The sequence below is a fragment of the Natrix helvetica genome (genome assembly GCF_964273705.1).
Source record: "Natrix helvetica genome assembly, chromosome: 2".
NCBI lineage: Eukaryota > Metazoa > Chordata > Lepidosauria > Squamata > Natricidae > Natrix > Natrix helvetica.
In genome coordinates this window covers 74,685,753-74,700,321 of record NC_138552.1, presented here as the reverse complement: position 1 = coordinate 74,700,321, position 14,569 = coordinate 74,685,753, and the positions used below count along the sequence as shown (strand labels likewise).

General features: G+C 40.6%; 1 protein-coding gene across 1 annotated transcript in view; it reads right to left on the bottom strand.

Moving 5' to 3' along the window:
* DMRT1 (doublesex and mab-3 related transcription factor 1) overlaps positions 1-14,569 on the bottom strand; it is a gene marked incomplete at its 5' end in the record, with an annotated part of 82,414 nt that overhangs the window by 13,962 nt on the left and 53,883 nt on the right. The window lies entirely within an intron of this gene.

Sequence of the window (14,569 nt, the reverse complement as noted above, 5' to 3'; positions counted from 1 at the left end):
GGCCCTCTGGAGCACCGTACCGGAATGGTACCCAGTGCTCCTGGCAGGCACTGCTACGCCCGTACCGGGGTGTACCGCCTGCAACCCACCACTGCCTAAGATCCAGTTTACTTCTCCTTCCACAATAAGAAGTGTTCCTCTGTCTTGAAACTTCTATCCTTTTTATTCACATGTTGCCAATCTCATTGTAATTAGTAACTGGACATGGAATATATATTTTCAGTCACTGCCCTATTTGCCCTAACATGTTATTGTTTCCATATCTAATACTTCATCACATAGTTTTTTTGATGCTTTTGACCACCAATTCTTTTCATTAACATCTAAACATCTAAAATAAACACAATATGACAGATTTCTGGCATAATTTCCAACGGTCCTTTATTCTTAGCGTTCAAAGCAATGTAAGAGATATAAATGGAGGGATTATAACATACATTTGCAGTCCACCCATTTATTTGTAGTTAGGGAGAAGATTAAGTTGTGTCAAAGCAACAAGTATAAATGAAGAAAAGTGTAAACACATTTCATCTTATCTTTTCCCCCAAACTTCATTTTAAAGAAATGATTTACCTTTACCAAAAAAATAGAAGCATGGAAGAAAAGAAGATTGGCTTCTGTATCTCTTCCACTTCCTTTCTCCCCTTTTAATAAGGAAATTGACTCAAAATTCTTACTGTGATTAAAAAAAAAAACCCACCACACTAGAGATATGAGCACAGGATTCCAACAAATTTGTCTGGAAATAAGTCCCAGTTGAACACAGAATCTGTTTTTGCAAGGAGGGTGTAAATATAGATGTACTTATTCTATAAGAGCGGCACCCAAGTATACATCCTTTCAGAATAAGTCCCTTTGAGCATAATAGATTTTATCTCTGCAAACATTAAATGTACATGTCAGGAACCCCTAGAGCTTTCTTTCCTGACCTCAGGGCTGACCTCAAAACATCAATGTAGTAGTTTAAGGGGCCTCTTAATTATGAGTGGCCTACTGGCTTGTTGGAGAACTTTGAAGCATTCTTAAAACCTAGTTAATGTCTCCCCTAATGAAAGGACTCACAAAGGACAAAATTTGGACTGCCTTTGTTCTCAAATAGGTACCTGAAGAAATGTCATGAAATTGGGCCCAATGAGGCCTACAAAACCATGGGAAAATGGGAATCTATAAACAGGGACATTAAGTCGTATGAAGGTTCATTTTTATTTTTGTTCCGTGATGAGCACTCAACTTTGGATGCGGCCTTTAGAATTCAGGCTCCAAGTTTGTTAACCCTATCGTAGTTCTTTTATTCAAATACAATGTTTTCTATTAAGGAAAGGTATATATACCATTCTGAGAACTTCTTCTAAGAACTCAGAGAGAATGATTGGTCCAAAGTTACCCAGCTGGCTTTGTGCCTATGGCAGGAGTACAATCTCCCAGTTTCAAGCCTGTTAATAATAATAATAATAATAAATTTAAATTTATTAGCCGCTCCCTTTCCAGACAGGACTCGGGGCGGCGTACAGTGGAGCATATAAAACATATACAACACATAAACATACATATATACAGGACATACATACACGGAGGAGGTAACAAATTTCATCACATTGGACAATTAAAAGTCACCATTAAAAATACCCCAATTGTAAAACACAATTTAAAATTTAAGGTTTTTAAAATTTAAAAGAACTGTCAGGAGGAGTAAGAAAAGTTTACGGTTGAGCCAGGCCAGATAATTGAAAGAGGTGGGTCTTCAGCTGTACACGGAAGGAGCGGAGATCGGAAGTAGTCCTGATGTCACGGGGGAGGTCATTCCACAGGGCTGGGCCCGTCACAGAGAAGGCTCTGCTCCTGGGTGTCGCCCCCCGGTACTGTTTGGCGGACGGCACCCGAAGAAGTCCCTCTCTGTGTGAGCGGATTGGTCGTAGGGATGTATGGGGCAGGATGCGATCCTGCATGTAACTAGGCCCTGTGCCATGAAGCGCTTTAAAGATCATAATCAAAACCTTGAAACTGTTGCCATTAACCACTACACAAAACTGTCTTGTAATTTCTAGTTAGACAGTGGAGCAAGTGAAAATTGGTTCAGAAGTGGTTTGAGAATGTTTCTTCTCCATAACACAATGCTAGGCTAGCTTGAATGAGAGACTTATATTTGGAACAATGCATATATTGTGTGCCTCTGGCATTCTTAGTTTAAGTACCTCCAACCCGGACTGCTTTCAAAGTTTCGAGATTTTAGCGTGGCTATTTAATAAGTGTCCCACAAAAGCAGAGGAAGCCGTCTTAAAATCCTGCATTAAATAGAAGAGAAACAAAGATTTTCTATATTCGATAAATCCAGATTCCAATGTCATTTTAGAACTTGTACTGCTCAAGTAGTTTGTGATTCACAGAACTTTACATAGCAATAAATGTGTTAATCTTTAAAGTGCCACAAGATTCTTCACAATTTTTGACACAAAACACTAAGAGCCATCTCTGCAACTGTACGTATGTATATGGATAACCCTCGACTTACAACAATTCATTTAGTGGTCGTTCAAAGTTACAATGGGACTGAAAAAAGTGACTTATGACCATTTTTCACATTTACGATCATTTACAACTGGATGCTTAACAATTCTTGAGACCTTCTGGCAAGCAAAGTCAATGGGGAAGCCAGATTCACTTAACAACTGTGTGACTAAACAATTACAGTGATTCACTTAACAAATGTGGGAAGAAAAGTCATAAAATGGGGCAAAATTCACTTAACAAATTTCTCACTTAGCAACATACATTCTGGGCTCAATTGTGGTCATAAGCCAAGGACAACCTGTACTCGAAAGTATCTCCCCCATCAAAAATAAACAACATACCATAGATAGGAAGTACATATTTTGTTCATTTCTGGTGGAGCAATTTGATATATAGAGAGATTTTTAAAATGACACCTCGCAAAAATCAGATAACCTGAAGTAGATAGGCAGGGGGGAAAAGAGAAATACTGACAAGATTTAGAAAATAGCAGCTTTGGCATTTGCATGCCTGATCTACTTCAACAGGTCTAGAGGGGAAAGAAATATAATTTATTATAGCTCATTTGGCTCAGCAACAATTGCTTTCTCCGAAAGGAAGAGAGAACAATATAATTGAACATAAGTGCCCTCTTGAGTGGATAAGCCTACGACCGCCTGAGGCGAGAGCTAGTACTGATGTACTACATGGCATTACAAGAGTGCTGGGTGCTATAGCTAGCAATTATCCTGGTATTTAACCAAATCTATCGCTCATCAGCAAAGCGTTTAGTGCAGTAGTCAGAGCGAGACAAGCTGACATGGAGCACAGTTACTTAACTGTCCCCTGCAGCGATTATGCTGTTCCTTTCCGCAGCTCAAGAGTCATGTCAAATTAAACAACAACACATTGACTTTTCACTTGTAGAAACATTACCAGGTGATTGACAGCTCTGGGATGCTGTAAGAGGGAGGGGGGTGTCTCCCATCAGATCAAACAGAAGTTCCTTATTTGCCAGGCAGCTTTGCTCTCTTTTCACTCCCCCCCACCCTAGCTAGTTTATTTTCTCATGCATGGTTTTCACTCCCCCTTCAGTTTGCTTATCTCTGATGGGCTCTTCGTAATCAAGGGCTATTTTCTTACTGAAGGAGGAACAAAAGTGAAAGTTTGAATCCCAGAGGTGTCACTTTTCCTCACCAATCCAAATGTACAATGGCCCAAACAAAAATCAGTATTCAAAGCCGCAACCATTAAAGAAACAGAAAACTAGCAAAGTTAAACTATTAAGAGAGATATAACCATTAGTTCATTGTTCTTCTGTGTACTTTCCTACATAGATGTAATACAATGCTAGCTACCCTTTGTTGATGGGCATTTTTCTGGTGCTTATGCTAGACAACTTTCTACTTCCATGGTCACACAGACTTCAGCTATAGCAACGTTTCTCTACACCAACTTTCCATAAACGCTAATGGATTACAAACTGTTTCCAACAAACCTCCAGCAAGTCTGAGGGTTGCTGTTGGCAACAGTTGCTGAAGTGCCAAGCAAATAATTCATTTACTTTAATATAAATCTAATTTGTAGTAGCTTGCCTGTAATTGCTCTCTTACTTCCTATCTGTTTTGTGAAGGTTGACACATACGCAACAGGGCTATCTTAATCCCACTAAAGGTATATGTCATTTTGCTTATAATTGTCCAGAACAATTCTCTTCTCCCAATTGGATTACTTTGGCAAATGGTCTCACCTATCTAAAATGTACAGATAGTCCTCAACTTACAACCAGTTGCTTAGTGACTATTCAGTTACATCCCCAAAAAAGGGTGACCCAAACTTTAAAGTTCCAAGCAGTCTCACAATCACATTTTAGGCACTTGGAAACTGGTCTGCATTTGCTGTCTGCAGCATCCTGCAGTCATGTGATGTAATTTACAGTGTTTTTTTGTTGGAAACAGGTGCTTACTTCTGGTTTCTGATGAAAAAATTCCCAGGGCAGACTTTTCGTTTGCTTAACGATTGTTGCATTCACTTAATGACTGCCACAAAAAGATCACATGAATGGCTGAGGTCATGTAGTGACCTGCTTAAAGACCAGTACGACTTATAACCGAAATTCCAATCAATGACAGTGATAATTCTGGTTTAAGTTTAAGATTTATAGAGCTATAAATACATGTACAAGTAATCCTCAACTTACAACCACAATCAGGACCACAATTTCTGTTGCTACGTAAAGTGAATTGTGTCCTGTCTTATGATTTTTTGTGCCACAGTTGTTAAGTGAATCACATAGTTGTTAAGTGAAACCAGCTTCCCGCATTGACTTTGCTTGTTGGAATCACGATGGGAAAATCGCAAACGGCGATCACATGAACTTGGGATGCTGAAACCATCATAAATACATACAGGATTGGGTCCCTGTTAGTGGTCCAATGGAGACGTCCGTGGCGAGTCTTGAGGAATCGACCTGGGAGGAGTTTGACTTGGTTGCCATCGAGGATTTGGACAGAATGCGTGGACGACTGCGACCCACCACGTTTATTGGACCCGTGCCCCTCCTGGCTTGTACTGGCATCCTGGGAGGTTACACGAGACTGGCTCCTGGACCTAGTGAACGCCTCGCTGAGCGAGGGGTCTCTCCCGGCCGCCTTGAAAGAGGCGGTGGTGAGACCCTTGCTCAAGAAGCCTTCCCTGGATCCTTTGGAGCTGGCCAATTATCGTCCTGTCTCCAACCTTCCCTTTTTGGCGAAGGTTGTAGAGAGTGTGGTGGCCTACCAGTTTCCACGGCATCTGGAGGAAAATGATTATCTAGACCCGCGCCAGTCCGGCTTCCGCCCCGGTCACAGAACGGAGACGGCCTTGGTCGCGTTGGTGGATGATCTCTGGAGGGCCAGAGATAGAGGTTGTTCCTCTATCCTGGTCCTATTAGACCTCTCGGCGGCTTTTGATACCATCGACCATGGTATCCTGCTGCGCCGGCTGGAGGGGTTGGGGGTCCGGGGCACCGTTTTGCGGTGGTTCGGCTCTTACCTTTCTGGCCGGACGCAGCGTGTGTTGGCAGGGGAGGAGAGGTCGACCCTACGCCCCCTTACTTGTGGGGTGCCACAGGGGTCGGTCCTCTCGCCACTCCTGTTCAACACATATATGAAGCCGCTGGGTGAGATCATCCGTGGTTTCGGGGTGGGATACCATCTGTACGCTGATGATACTCAGCTGTACTTTTCCACCCCGAACCACCCCAACGAGGCCATCGAAGTGATGTCCCGGTGTGTGGAAGCCGTACGGATCTGGATGGATGACAACCGACTCAAACTCAACCCCTCCAAGACGGAGTGGCTGTGGGTACCGGCTCCCCGGTTCAGCCAATTAATTCCATCATTGGCCATCGGGGGCATTCAACTTGCCCCCGTGGAGCGGGCGCGCAATTTGGGCGTCCTCCTGGATGCCCGGCTGTCCATGGATGACCATGTGACAGCCGTGGCAAGGGGGGCGTTCCACCAGGTTCGCCTGGTGCGCCAATTGCGCCCCCTACTGGACCGGGACGCCTTACGCAGTCACTCATGCGCTGGTGACGTCTCGCTTGGACTACTGTAACGCTCTCTACATGGGGCTTCCCTTGAAATGCACTCGGAGGCTACAGTTGGTCCAGAACGCAGCCGCGCGGGTAATTATGGGGAGTACTAGGTACTCCCATGTGACACCATTCCTGCGCGAGCTGCACTGGCTTCCTGTGGTCTATCGGGTGCGTTTCAAGGTTTTGATAACAATCTTTAAAGCGCTCCATGGCTTAGGACCTAGTTACTTGCGGGATCGTATTCTGCCCCATACATCCCTGCGACCAATCCGCTCGCAGAGAGGGCCTCCTCCAGGTGCCGTCCACCAGACAGTGTCGAGGGGCGGCGCCTAGGAGTAGAGCCTTCTCTGTGGCGGGCCCAGCCCTGTGGAATGACCTCCCCCCGGATATTAGGAATACCTCTGACCTCCGCTCCTTTCGTGTAAAGCTCAAGACCCACCTTTTTCAAGTTGCTGGCCTGGCTCAACTTTGATCCAACTATATCGCTCCTGACGGGTTTTTTATTTGGGGTATTTTAATTGCATTCAATTTATTTAGGGGTTTTTAAACATTGTGTTTTTACTTGTTTTTATCTATCAGTTCACCTCCTCCTTGTATATGTCGTATATATGTCTTGGTATATGTTTTGTTATATGTATGTCGATATATTTATTTCCTATGTTTTGTTGTACGCCGCCCCGAGTCCTTCGGGAGAGGGTGCGGCTAAGAAATAAATATTTATTATTATTATTATTATTATTATTATTATTATTATTATTATTATTATTATTATTATTATTATTATTATTATTATTATTATTATTATTATTATTATTATTATTATTATTATTATTATTATTATTATTATACTGGTTATCAAGTGCCTGATTTTGACTATGTGACCATGGAGATGCTGCAATGGTCCAAAGCAATGTTCCCTCTAAGCTGCGTGGCCACACACGTGGCAACAAAACACCGCGCAGCAGTTTCCAACTGCCGCGCAGTGATTTTTGTGAGACACGCCTTCCACGATAATAGGAGGAGAGCCAGCATGGAGACAGAAGCGATCCAATCAGTTCTAGGTCCAAGAGGCAGAAATTAGCTGAGAGAAGGGGTGTGGGGGTTGGGAGAAGGCATGGGATGGGCTCCCAGCAGCAGCTGCTCGGATTTGTGTGAGAACCTGTCTCTCCTGCCTCATCGCTTCCCCGTTCGGTCGTTGGGCGGCAGATCGAAAGTGGGAGCCAAGCTTGGTCATTCCTTCCGAGAGGCAACTTTCCCATCGAATGACTCGCTGCCCTAGACTCAAGGAGACCCTCTGCAGTCCCTCTTGCCTGGCCGGGAGTGTTAGGCTGAAGGAAGGAGGGATACATGTGGTCACTCTCAAGAGAGAGAGACAGTTGGTGGGCAGACTTAGCACTTTGTTAAGTTTGTTTCTCTGTGTGTTGTGTATATATACATGTCTTCATGGGTGCAATTGTGCAAGCATTTTTTTCCTCTTTAAAAGAATGTTTGGATTTCTCCTCCCCAAACCTTTAAGACTGAAATAGAGTTAAAATATAAAGAGATTGTCAATCGCCATAGAGTTAAAATATAAAGAGATTGTCAATCGCCATACTGTTAGATTGATAGGCAATTATGGACTATCTTGATTATATCCTCCTTCGAAAGAATATGCTACTGTATGGTTGATAAAAAGATCAAACTTCATTCCATGGAAACCCAACGAACTTCATAGGTAGGGTTTCTTTCTATGATGGGCTTCTTGGGTCAACAGTGAATATCAGTTATCAAAAATGTAGGTAGAAAATTAAGCAGGCAATAGGCAATTACAAAAAGAGAAGCCAACTTTCTGAATTCTGTTTCTTTGCACTTAGTGACTTATAAATAGTAGACTAATGTTCTAAATACCTGACCTAAATTACTATATATTTTAAATAGCTGTAAAGCTATGCTGAAAAAGTTCTCAAGGTATTGTGATAAATTCAATGAAAAGAAGGGAATTCTTGATGAACTTAAGGAGAAATGAGAGTATTGGATAGTAAATGGACAAATAAAATTACCAATCAGAGAGAATATTTGCACCTCAGGGTTGAAATGAGATGTTCTCTCTTACACTTTTCTCTTCCTCTCTTCTCTCTCATCCTTTCTCTTTGTCTCTCTTCTCTTTCTCTCTCCTTCTTTTCCATTCTTCTGTCACTTTCTCTCTCCTTCTCCCTTCTCTCCTCTTTGTCTCTGTCTCTCTCACCCTTTCTTTTCCTCCCTCCTTTCCCAGTCTTCTGTCACTTTCTCTCTCCTTCTCTGTCTTTCTGTCTCTCTTCTCTCTTTTTTCTTCCTCTTTCTCTCTCCCACTCTTTTATCACTATCTCTCTCCCCCCCTCCTCCTCTACCGCCCAACCTGTCCCCATACATATCTTCGACTGATCATGTTTGCAATAATTTACCTTCTTTTCTAAATAGGTGCAGTTCCCTTACCGGATCCCTCGCTCACTCAAACACACACACACACACACACACACACACACACACACACACGCATCAATTCGGATCCTATAAATCAATGTGAAACATCTGTGAAAAAAATTCAGGTGCTCAGGCATGAAAATGTGCCGCTCAAACACTATACTTTTCCGCACACACTGGAAAAAAAAATTAGAGGGAACATTGGCCCAAAGTACAAGGCGCAGTAGTACTTATTTTTTCAGCGCCATTGTAATTTTGGTTGTTAAATGAATATTTGTAAGTAAAGGATATAATCATCAATAATGACAATATAGTTATAATTGGCATCAGACTTATTTCTTAGAATACAAAGCATGAACCTAGCCAAACGTTCATCATTGGCATTCTCACTGGACCCAGAAGGATTATGTAGGCAAGTCAATAGCACCAATATTTTTTTCTCCCTACCATCACACTTGGCTTAAAGAGAAAGAGGTCACAAATAGAGAGGTCTATTTATAGCAAGAATCATGAGAACAAGTAGAGAGCACTCAGAAAGGGAAGCCATTGCAACAATCAGGTGACATGAATGAATTCGCTCAGCCACAGTGCTCTCAGGCATAGGAGGTAAAGCAGGGGCAAAATGCTACCGGTTCGGGCCGGTTCACCCAAACTGGTAGTAAAAAATGCTACCATTCACCCGAACCGGTAGTAAAAAAAAAAAGCTTAACAATTTTTTAAAAAAAGTTCTGACAATTGGCTGTGCTGCGCGATGGTAGGAACTTTTTTTTAGCATTTGGGGTCCGTCTTTGTTCCAGGAGGCTTCCCTGAGGCCTGCTAGGCCAAAAATGGGGGTGGGGGCAGTGGTGAAATTCATTTTTCTTAACTACGGGTTCTGTGGGCGTGGCTTGGTGGGCATGGCAGGGGAAGGATACTGCAAAATCTCCAATCCCTCCCCACTCCAGAGGAAGGATACTGCAAAATCCCATTCCCACCCCACTCTGGGGCCAGCCAGAGGTGGTATTTGCTGGTTCTCCGAACTATTCAAAATTTCTGCTACTGGTTCTACAGAACCTGTCAGAACCTGCTGAATTTCACCCCTGGTGGGGAGATGCTGCAAAAAAAATGAATGAATGAATGAATGAATGAATGAATGAATGAATGAAAGAAAGAAAGAAAGAAAGAAAGAAGGAGAGGGAGGAAGGACCACAAACCTGGCACTAGATGCAGCTTCAGAGGATGCCTTGAAAGAACACAGCAATCCAGGGCTGGAAGGGACCTGGAGGTCATCTAGTCCAATCCCCTGCTCCAGCAGGACATTTGTTAAAATCAGTTTCTTTTGACCCCCCCCCCCCCAGTCACATGAATCCCCACCCATAGAACCAGTAGGAAAAATGTTTAGATTCCACCATTGAGATAATGGAACCAAGTATCTCTTTCCTGTGGCTTAAAATAAATCTGTGTTTTTTGATCTACCTTCTCCCCTACTCGTGGGTGAAAGCTGGAAATATTAGGAAATCTATCTTCTATATATCTCCCTTGTTCTCTTGCCATTTCTCCCCCTCATACTTGGGTTGAGAAGACAAAGACGAAAAGTAAATTTCCACACCAAGGGCTGAGTTTGGCTTATGTGTCACTAATCTCTGGTTTCCTACCCCATACTTTAAAAAGTGTTCATTTAAAATATCACTGCTTAACAGCCTTAAGGACAGTGCCCAGGAAATAAAAACAGAGAAGTAAAAAATCTATAGTTCTCATAACACTGCCATTCGTCATCACTCGTCATACCCCATAGTACACTTGAAGGCAGAGGTTGCTTATTTTTCTATTAGAAATTCAAGACCAAGACGTAATTCCCAGTGTTAGCAATTATAGATAAAATTGCATCAATCCTTGCAAGTTGCTATCAAGTATATTTTGCTAAAAAAGCAAGCTAGCAGTCTTACAACGGTTTTTAAAAGGGTCTATGAATGCTTCTAGGCAGGTGGTTCCCAACATTCAGAGTTAAAAAAACATTGTGGAACTCTTCTGTCTTTCAATCCATGAAAAAGATAACTAATAACTGATAAAAGTTACAAACTGAAAGCCTCCATAATCAAATTTTCCTGACTTTTTTCTTCTATAATGAAGAGGGTAATATGATTAAGCTCAATGCTTTGCTCACTTGTTGACAATTCAACAAGTGAATTATTTCTTATCTGAACTTTGGTGCATGGACTATAAAGCTGGCATCCTAGTGGAATGGCCACAATGATTGGAAAACAATATAAACCCCGGTGTAGTATGACTGAAAATTTAAGTTCTGGCAAATATTGTCATCTAGTTTTGTAATAACAGAATTATAGCAGAAAAGATGTTTGGGGGTTGTAGAACATTATATTTTTGTTGATGGATTTTATAAGTTTATTTATGATTGCAGATAACAAGGCTTGCCAGTATTTGTTAAAACATAGTTAAACTAATGAATAATCAGCAATAAATATATAAGCAACAACAGAAAGTAGTGAACAGAATGAAAAAAGTATAGAAATTAATATTACCAACTACATATAAGTAACCCAAGAACAAGTAAATATGTATTTCTACTACTTAATTCATTCAATCATCCCTCCATCCACCCATTTATTTTTCCAGCTTTATGAATGAAAACAAATTATACAGTATCAAAATACACACATATATACATGAATACATGTGTACACTGCACACTGTATGTATTGTATGTATATGTATGTATATATATATGTATACACACACATATATACATATGTATATATACATATACATACATACATACTGTATATATATATATACTGTATGTATATATATGTGTGTATATATATATATATATATATATATATATATATATATATATATATGTATGTATGTATGTATGTATGTATGTATGTATGTATGTATGTATGTATATATGTATATAGTGCGTGTGTGTATAAAATAAAACTTTTCAGTCTTGAGAAAACAAAAGCTACCCTCATATAACAGCCAAATTCCTACATAACTCAATTTCGACATCTCATCTGGTGTGAACTGCACTCATTCCTAGTGTAAACCCCACCGCACTGTGCAATGATATACTGTAATGTCACCTCGCAATCTGGATTTACTATAAAGGGCTTCTGACGAGTTTCAGAGCAGTAAACATTGCAGCGAGGTGTATTTCACACTGAGCTGGTTTTTATGAAGAACACTTCACCGCCCAGCCACAGCACCCAGATGATGAATGGTGAAAGATGCGTGACAAGCTTCATCATTGTTTGTAAATCTTAACTGTTCCCGCTCACTAACTCTGCAGGCAATTTTCAAAGACAGCGGCCGACAGAAGGACAGCGCAGCTCTCCTGAAGGTTATTCAACTTGTACTTGGCCTAAGCGCTGCCTCTGAGGAGGTCTGCACTGAAAAATAACTTTCCAGTGATCAAAGATACATTAATGGGAGACAACTGAAGATATCCCGCCCCCAAATAAGCTTGCCATGGAGCAGTATTTCCAAGAGTAAGATCCAGAGCAAATGTGATTTAAAATTGCCAGCCCTACTAGATAAATCAGATCAAGAATCTGGCTCCACAGGAATATTAGAACTATACTTCATTGAGACAGATTATAGTAACAGAATCTTGCAGGTCTTCCTGTGTGTTTGCCTTTCTCTCTTTTTTTATATCACAGGGAATCAATGGGAGCCAGTCTTTTTCTTTCCTTCCTCCTAGGTTTAACAAATGCTCCTGGGGGAATGAGACAACTTGCCGCAGCCAACTCGCTATGGCCAAATCACCAAAGGTCAATGCCCCATGGCTAACTCATCGTAGGACAGCATGGCCAACTCGCCATGAGACAACTCACTGTGGGACAGTTCAACAATTCAATTTAATTCTTTAAAATAATTAATTAAAAATAATAAAAAAATATTTTAATTGTTGTCATTCGCATTTCATTTGTCCTTTGGCATTCTTTCTTTTTATTATTCTATTCCACTATTTCTTTGATATTAGTGTAACTCTTGTCTTGCAGTGAGTTGTTCTGTGGCAAGATGGGCATGGCGAATTGTCATAGACCCTGATCCTGCCCTTATTATCTTAAGAGCGTCTGAATGGTTTTCCCTTACAAACGTTGAAGAGCGTCTTAGCTTACTTGGGATCAAGGACAGGGGAGAGGAGTAAATTCTGTGTATATTTGGAGTAACTCTTAGATTTAATGACTCTTATTCCCCAGTGTGTATAGAATTGCCTGCAGTCCTACAAGTATTCTTGCTCACAAGACTTTCCACAGTTATAGTAGGTAAACATAAGCAGATGATTGCTGATCCAAGATTCACAATCACTTTCCTCAATTACAGATTTCCAATTCATTCATCCACTTATGCATTTACAAGATAGATATTTGTTCAGCCTTTAAATCATATTTTGATCACCTAGCAAAAACAAGGCAGAACATTTAAAATGTGTTGAGGACAACCAAACAGGTTTAAGTAATCTTGAATATCAAACATTAAACTCTCAAACAAATAAGCAATGTTGTCTCAAATGATTTCAGTGATCACTCTGGACATTCTGGGAGGATCACTTTTAATCTTCTCTTAATGTTTGATTATTTACATTATCAGGATTGCAAGATTGATTTGACTCTACGACCTTGAATCAACAATCTATTCAAAACATAGTAGAAATCTAGGGAGATTTTTTTTAGCCCTTTCTCTTTGCTTAGTGTCTTCTTTGGGTTAATAGAAACACTGGACTTAACTAGCAACATATAGTAAGGGGGAAAATAGGTAATTAGAAGATTCTAACCTCCCACTACAGTACTCCATACTGAGAGAGTCAGCAGCATGCTTGAATTCTCAGATCTGTATTACCGTAGTAAACAGAATTCAAAAATCATAGTAACCTTGAGATCCTGCCATTATTTTTACAAATAACTCAAAGTGGTGAACATATCAAACACACCTTCCTCCTCCTGTTTTCCCAACAAACCTGTGAGGTGAGTTGGGCTGAGTACTCTGAGTAGCTGGGTGATTGGTCCAAAGTCATGCAGCTGGCTTTCATGGGTAAGGTGGAACTAGAATTCACAGTCTCCCACTTTCTAATCTGGTGTCTTAATCACTAGATCAAACTGGCTGGTGGCTCCCATGATTGGGATGGAGGTATTTGATGCGTAACCCACTACTATTTGAGATGGTAGAGTACATAATAAGCTACTATTGTAGCAGTGCTGTGGATATAGCTTTTCTCAGAAAATCTATCTGGTTCTGTTATGATTTCTCTTCAGATGCTTAATGAAATCTTATTTTTGATAGACTTTATATTTTGCCCCTTTTAAACATGGCCTGAACTGCATTTTAAATACTGCATCCTTTTTAGATGTTAGGATCAAGGCATTAACCCTTTTTAAAAACATGATCTTATCCACCAGAAAAATGCAGAGATTTTAAGCCAAAAAGTTACTTTGGGACACTCAATAAGCAGCTGCTTTTTCTGGGGCTCTCAACTTCCCTTCCTAGTATAATCCCCAATACAATCCCACAAAAATAAGCACCTGGTTTAATTTGCAGGCAGATGCTTCCATATTTTAGGTACAAAATGCTACATATAGCTCTAATACCCATGTTTTCCCTTTCAATCCTATTCACAAATTAATTATCAACAATAATAGCTAAGGATCCAGGAGTTAGCAGAATACAATGCATGGATTATAAGGAAGTGGTGTAATCAGGAAGTGTCAACTAAATGACTTGCCAGCAAGCAAGACAGAACATGAGAACTCTGTATCACTTCTACACATGGCCTTCTTTCAGGATTGTTTCCATGGTATCAACTAAACAAATCTATAATTACATTTATCGATGCCCCATTCAAAAATTGGAAGGAGGCGGGAATAAAAGAAATAACTTATATCTACTCAAATTTGGAATTTTGCTTCAGTTGGGCCCAAACTGCCCAGAATTTGCCTTGAGATCCTTGGAGTACACCTATCTATCTATCAATCATCTATCTATCTATCTATCTATCTATCTATCTATCTATCTATCTATCTATCTATCTATCTATCTATCTATCATCTATCTATCATCTATCTA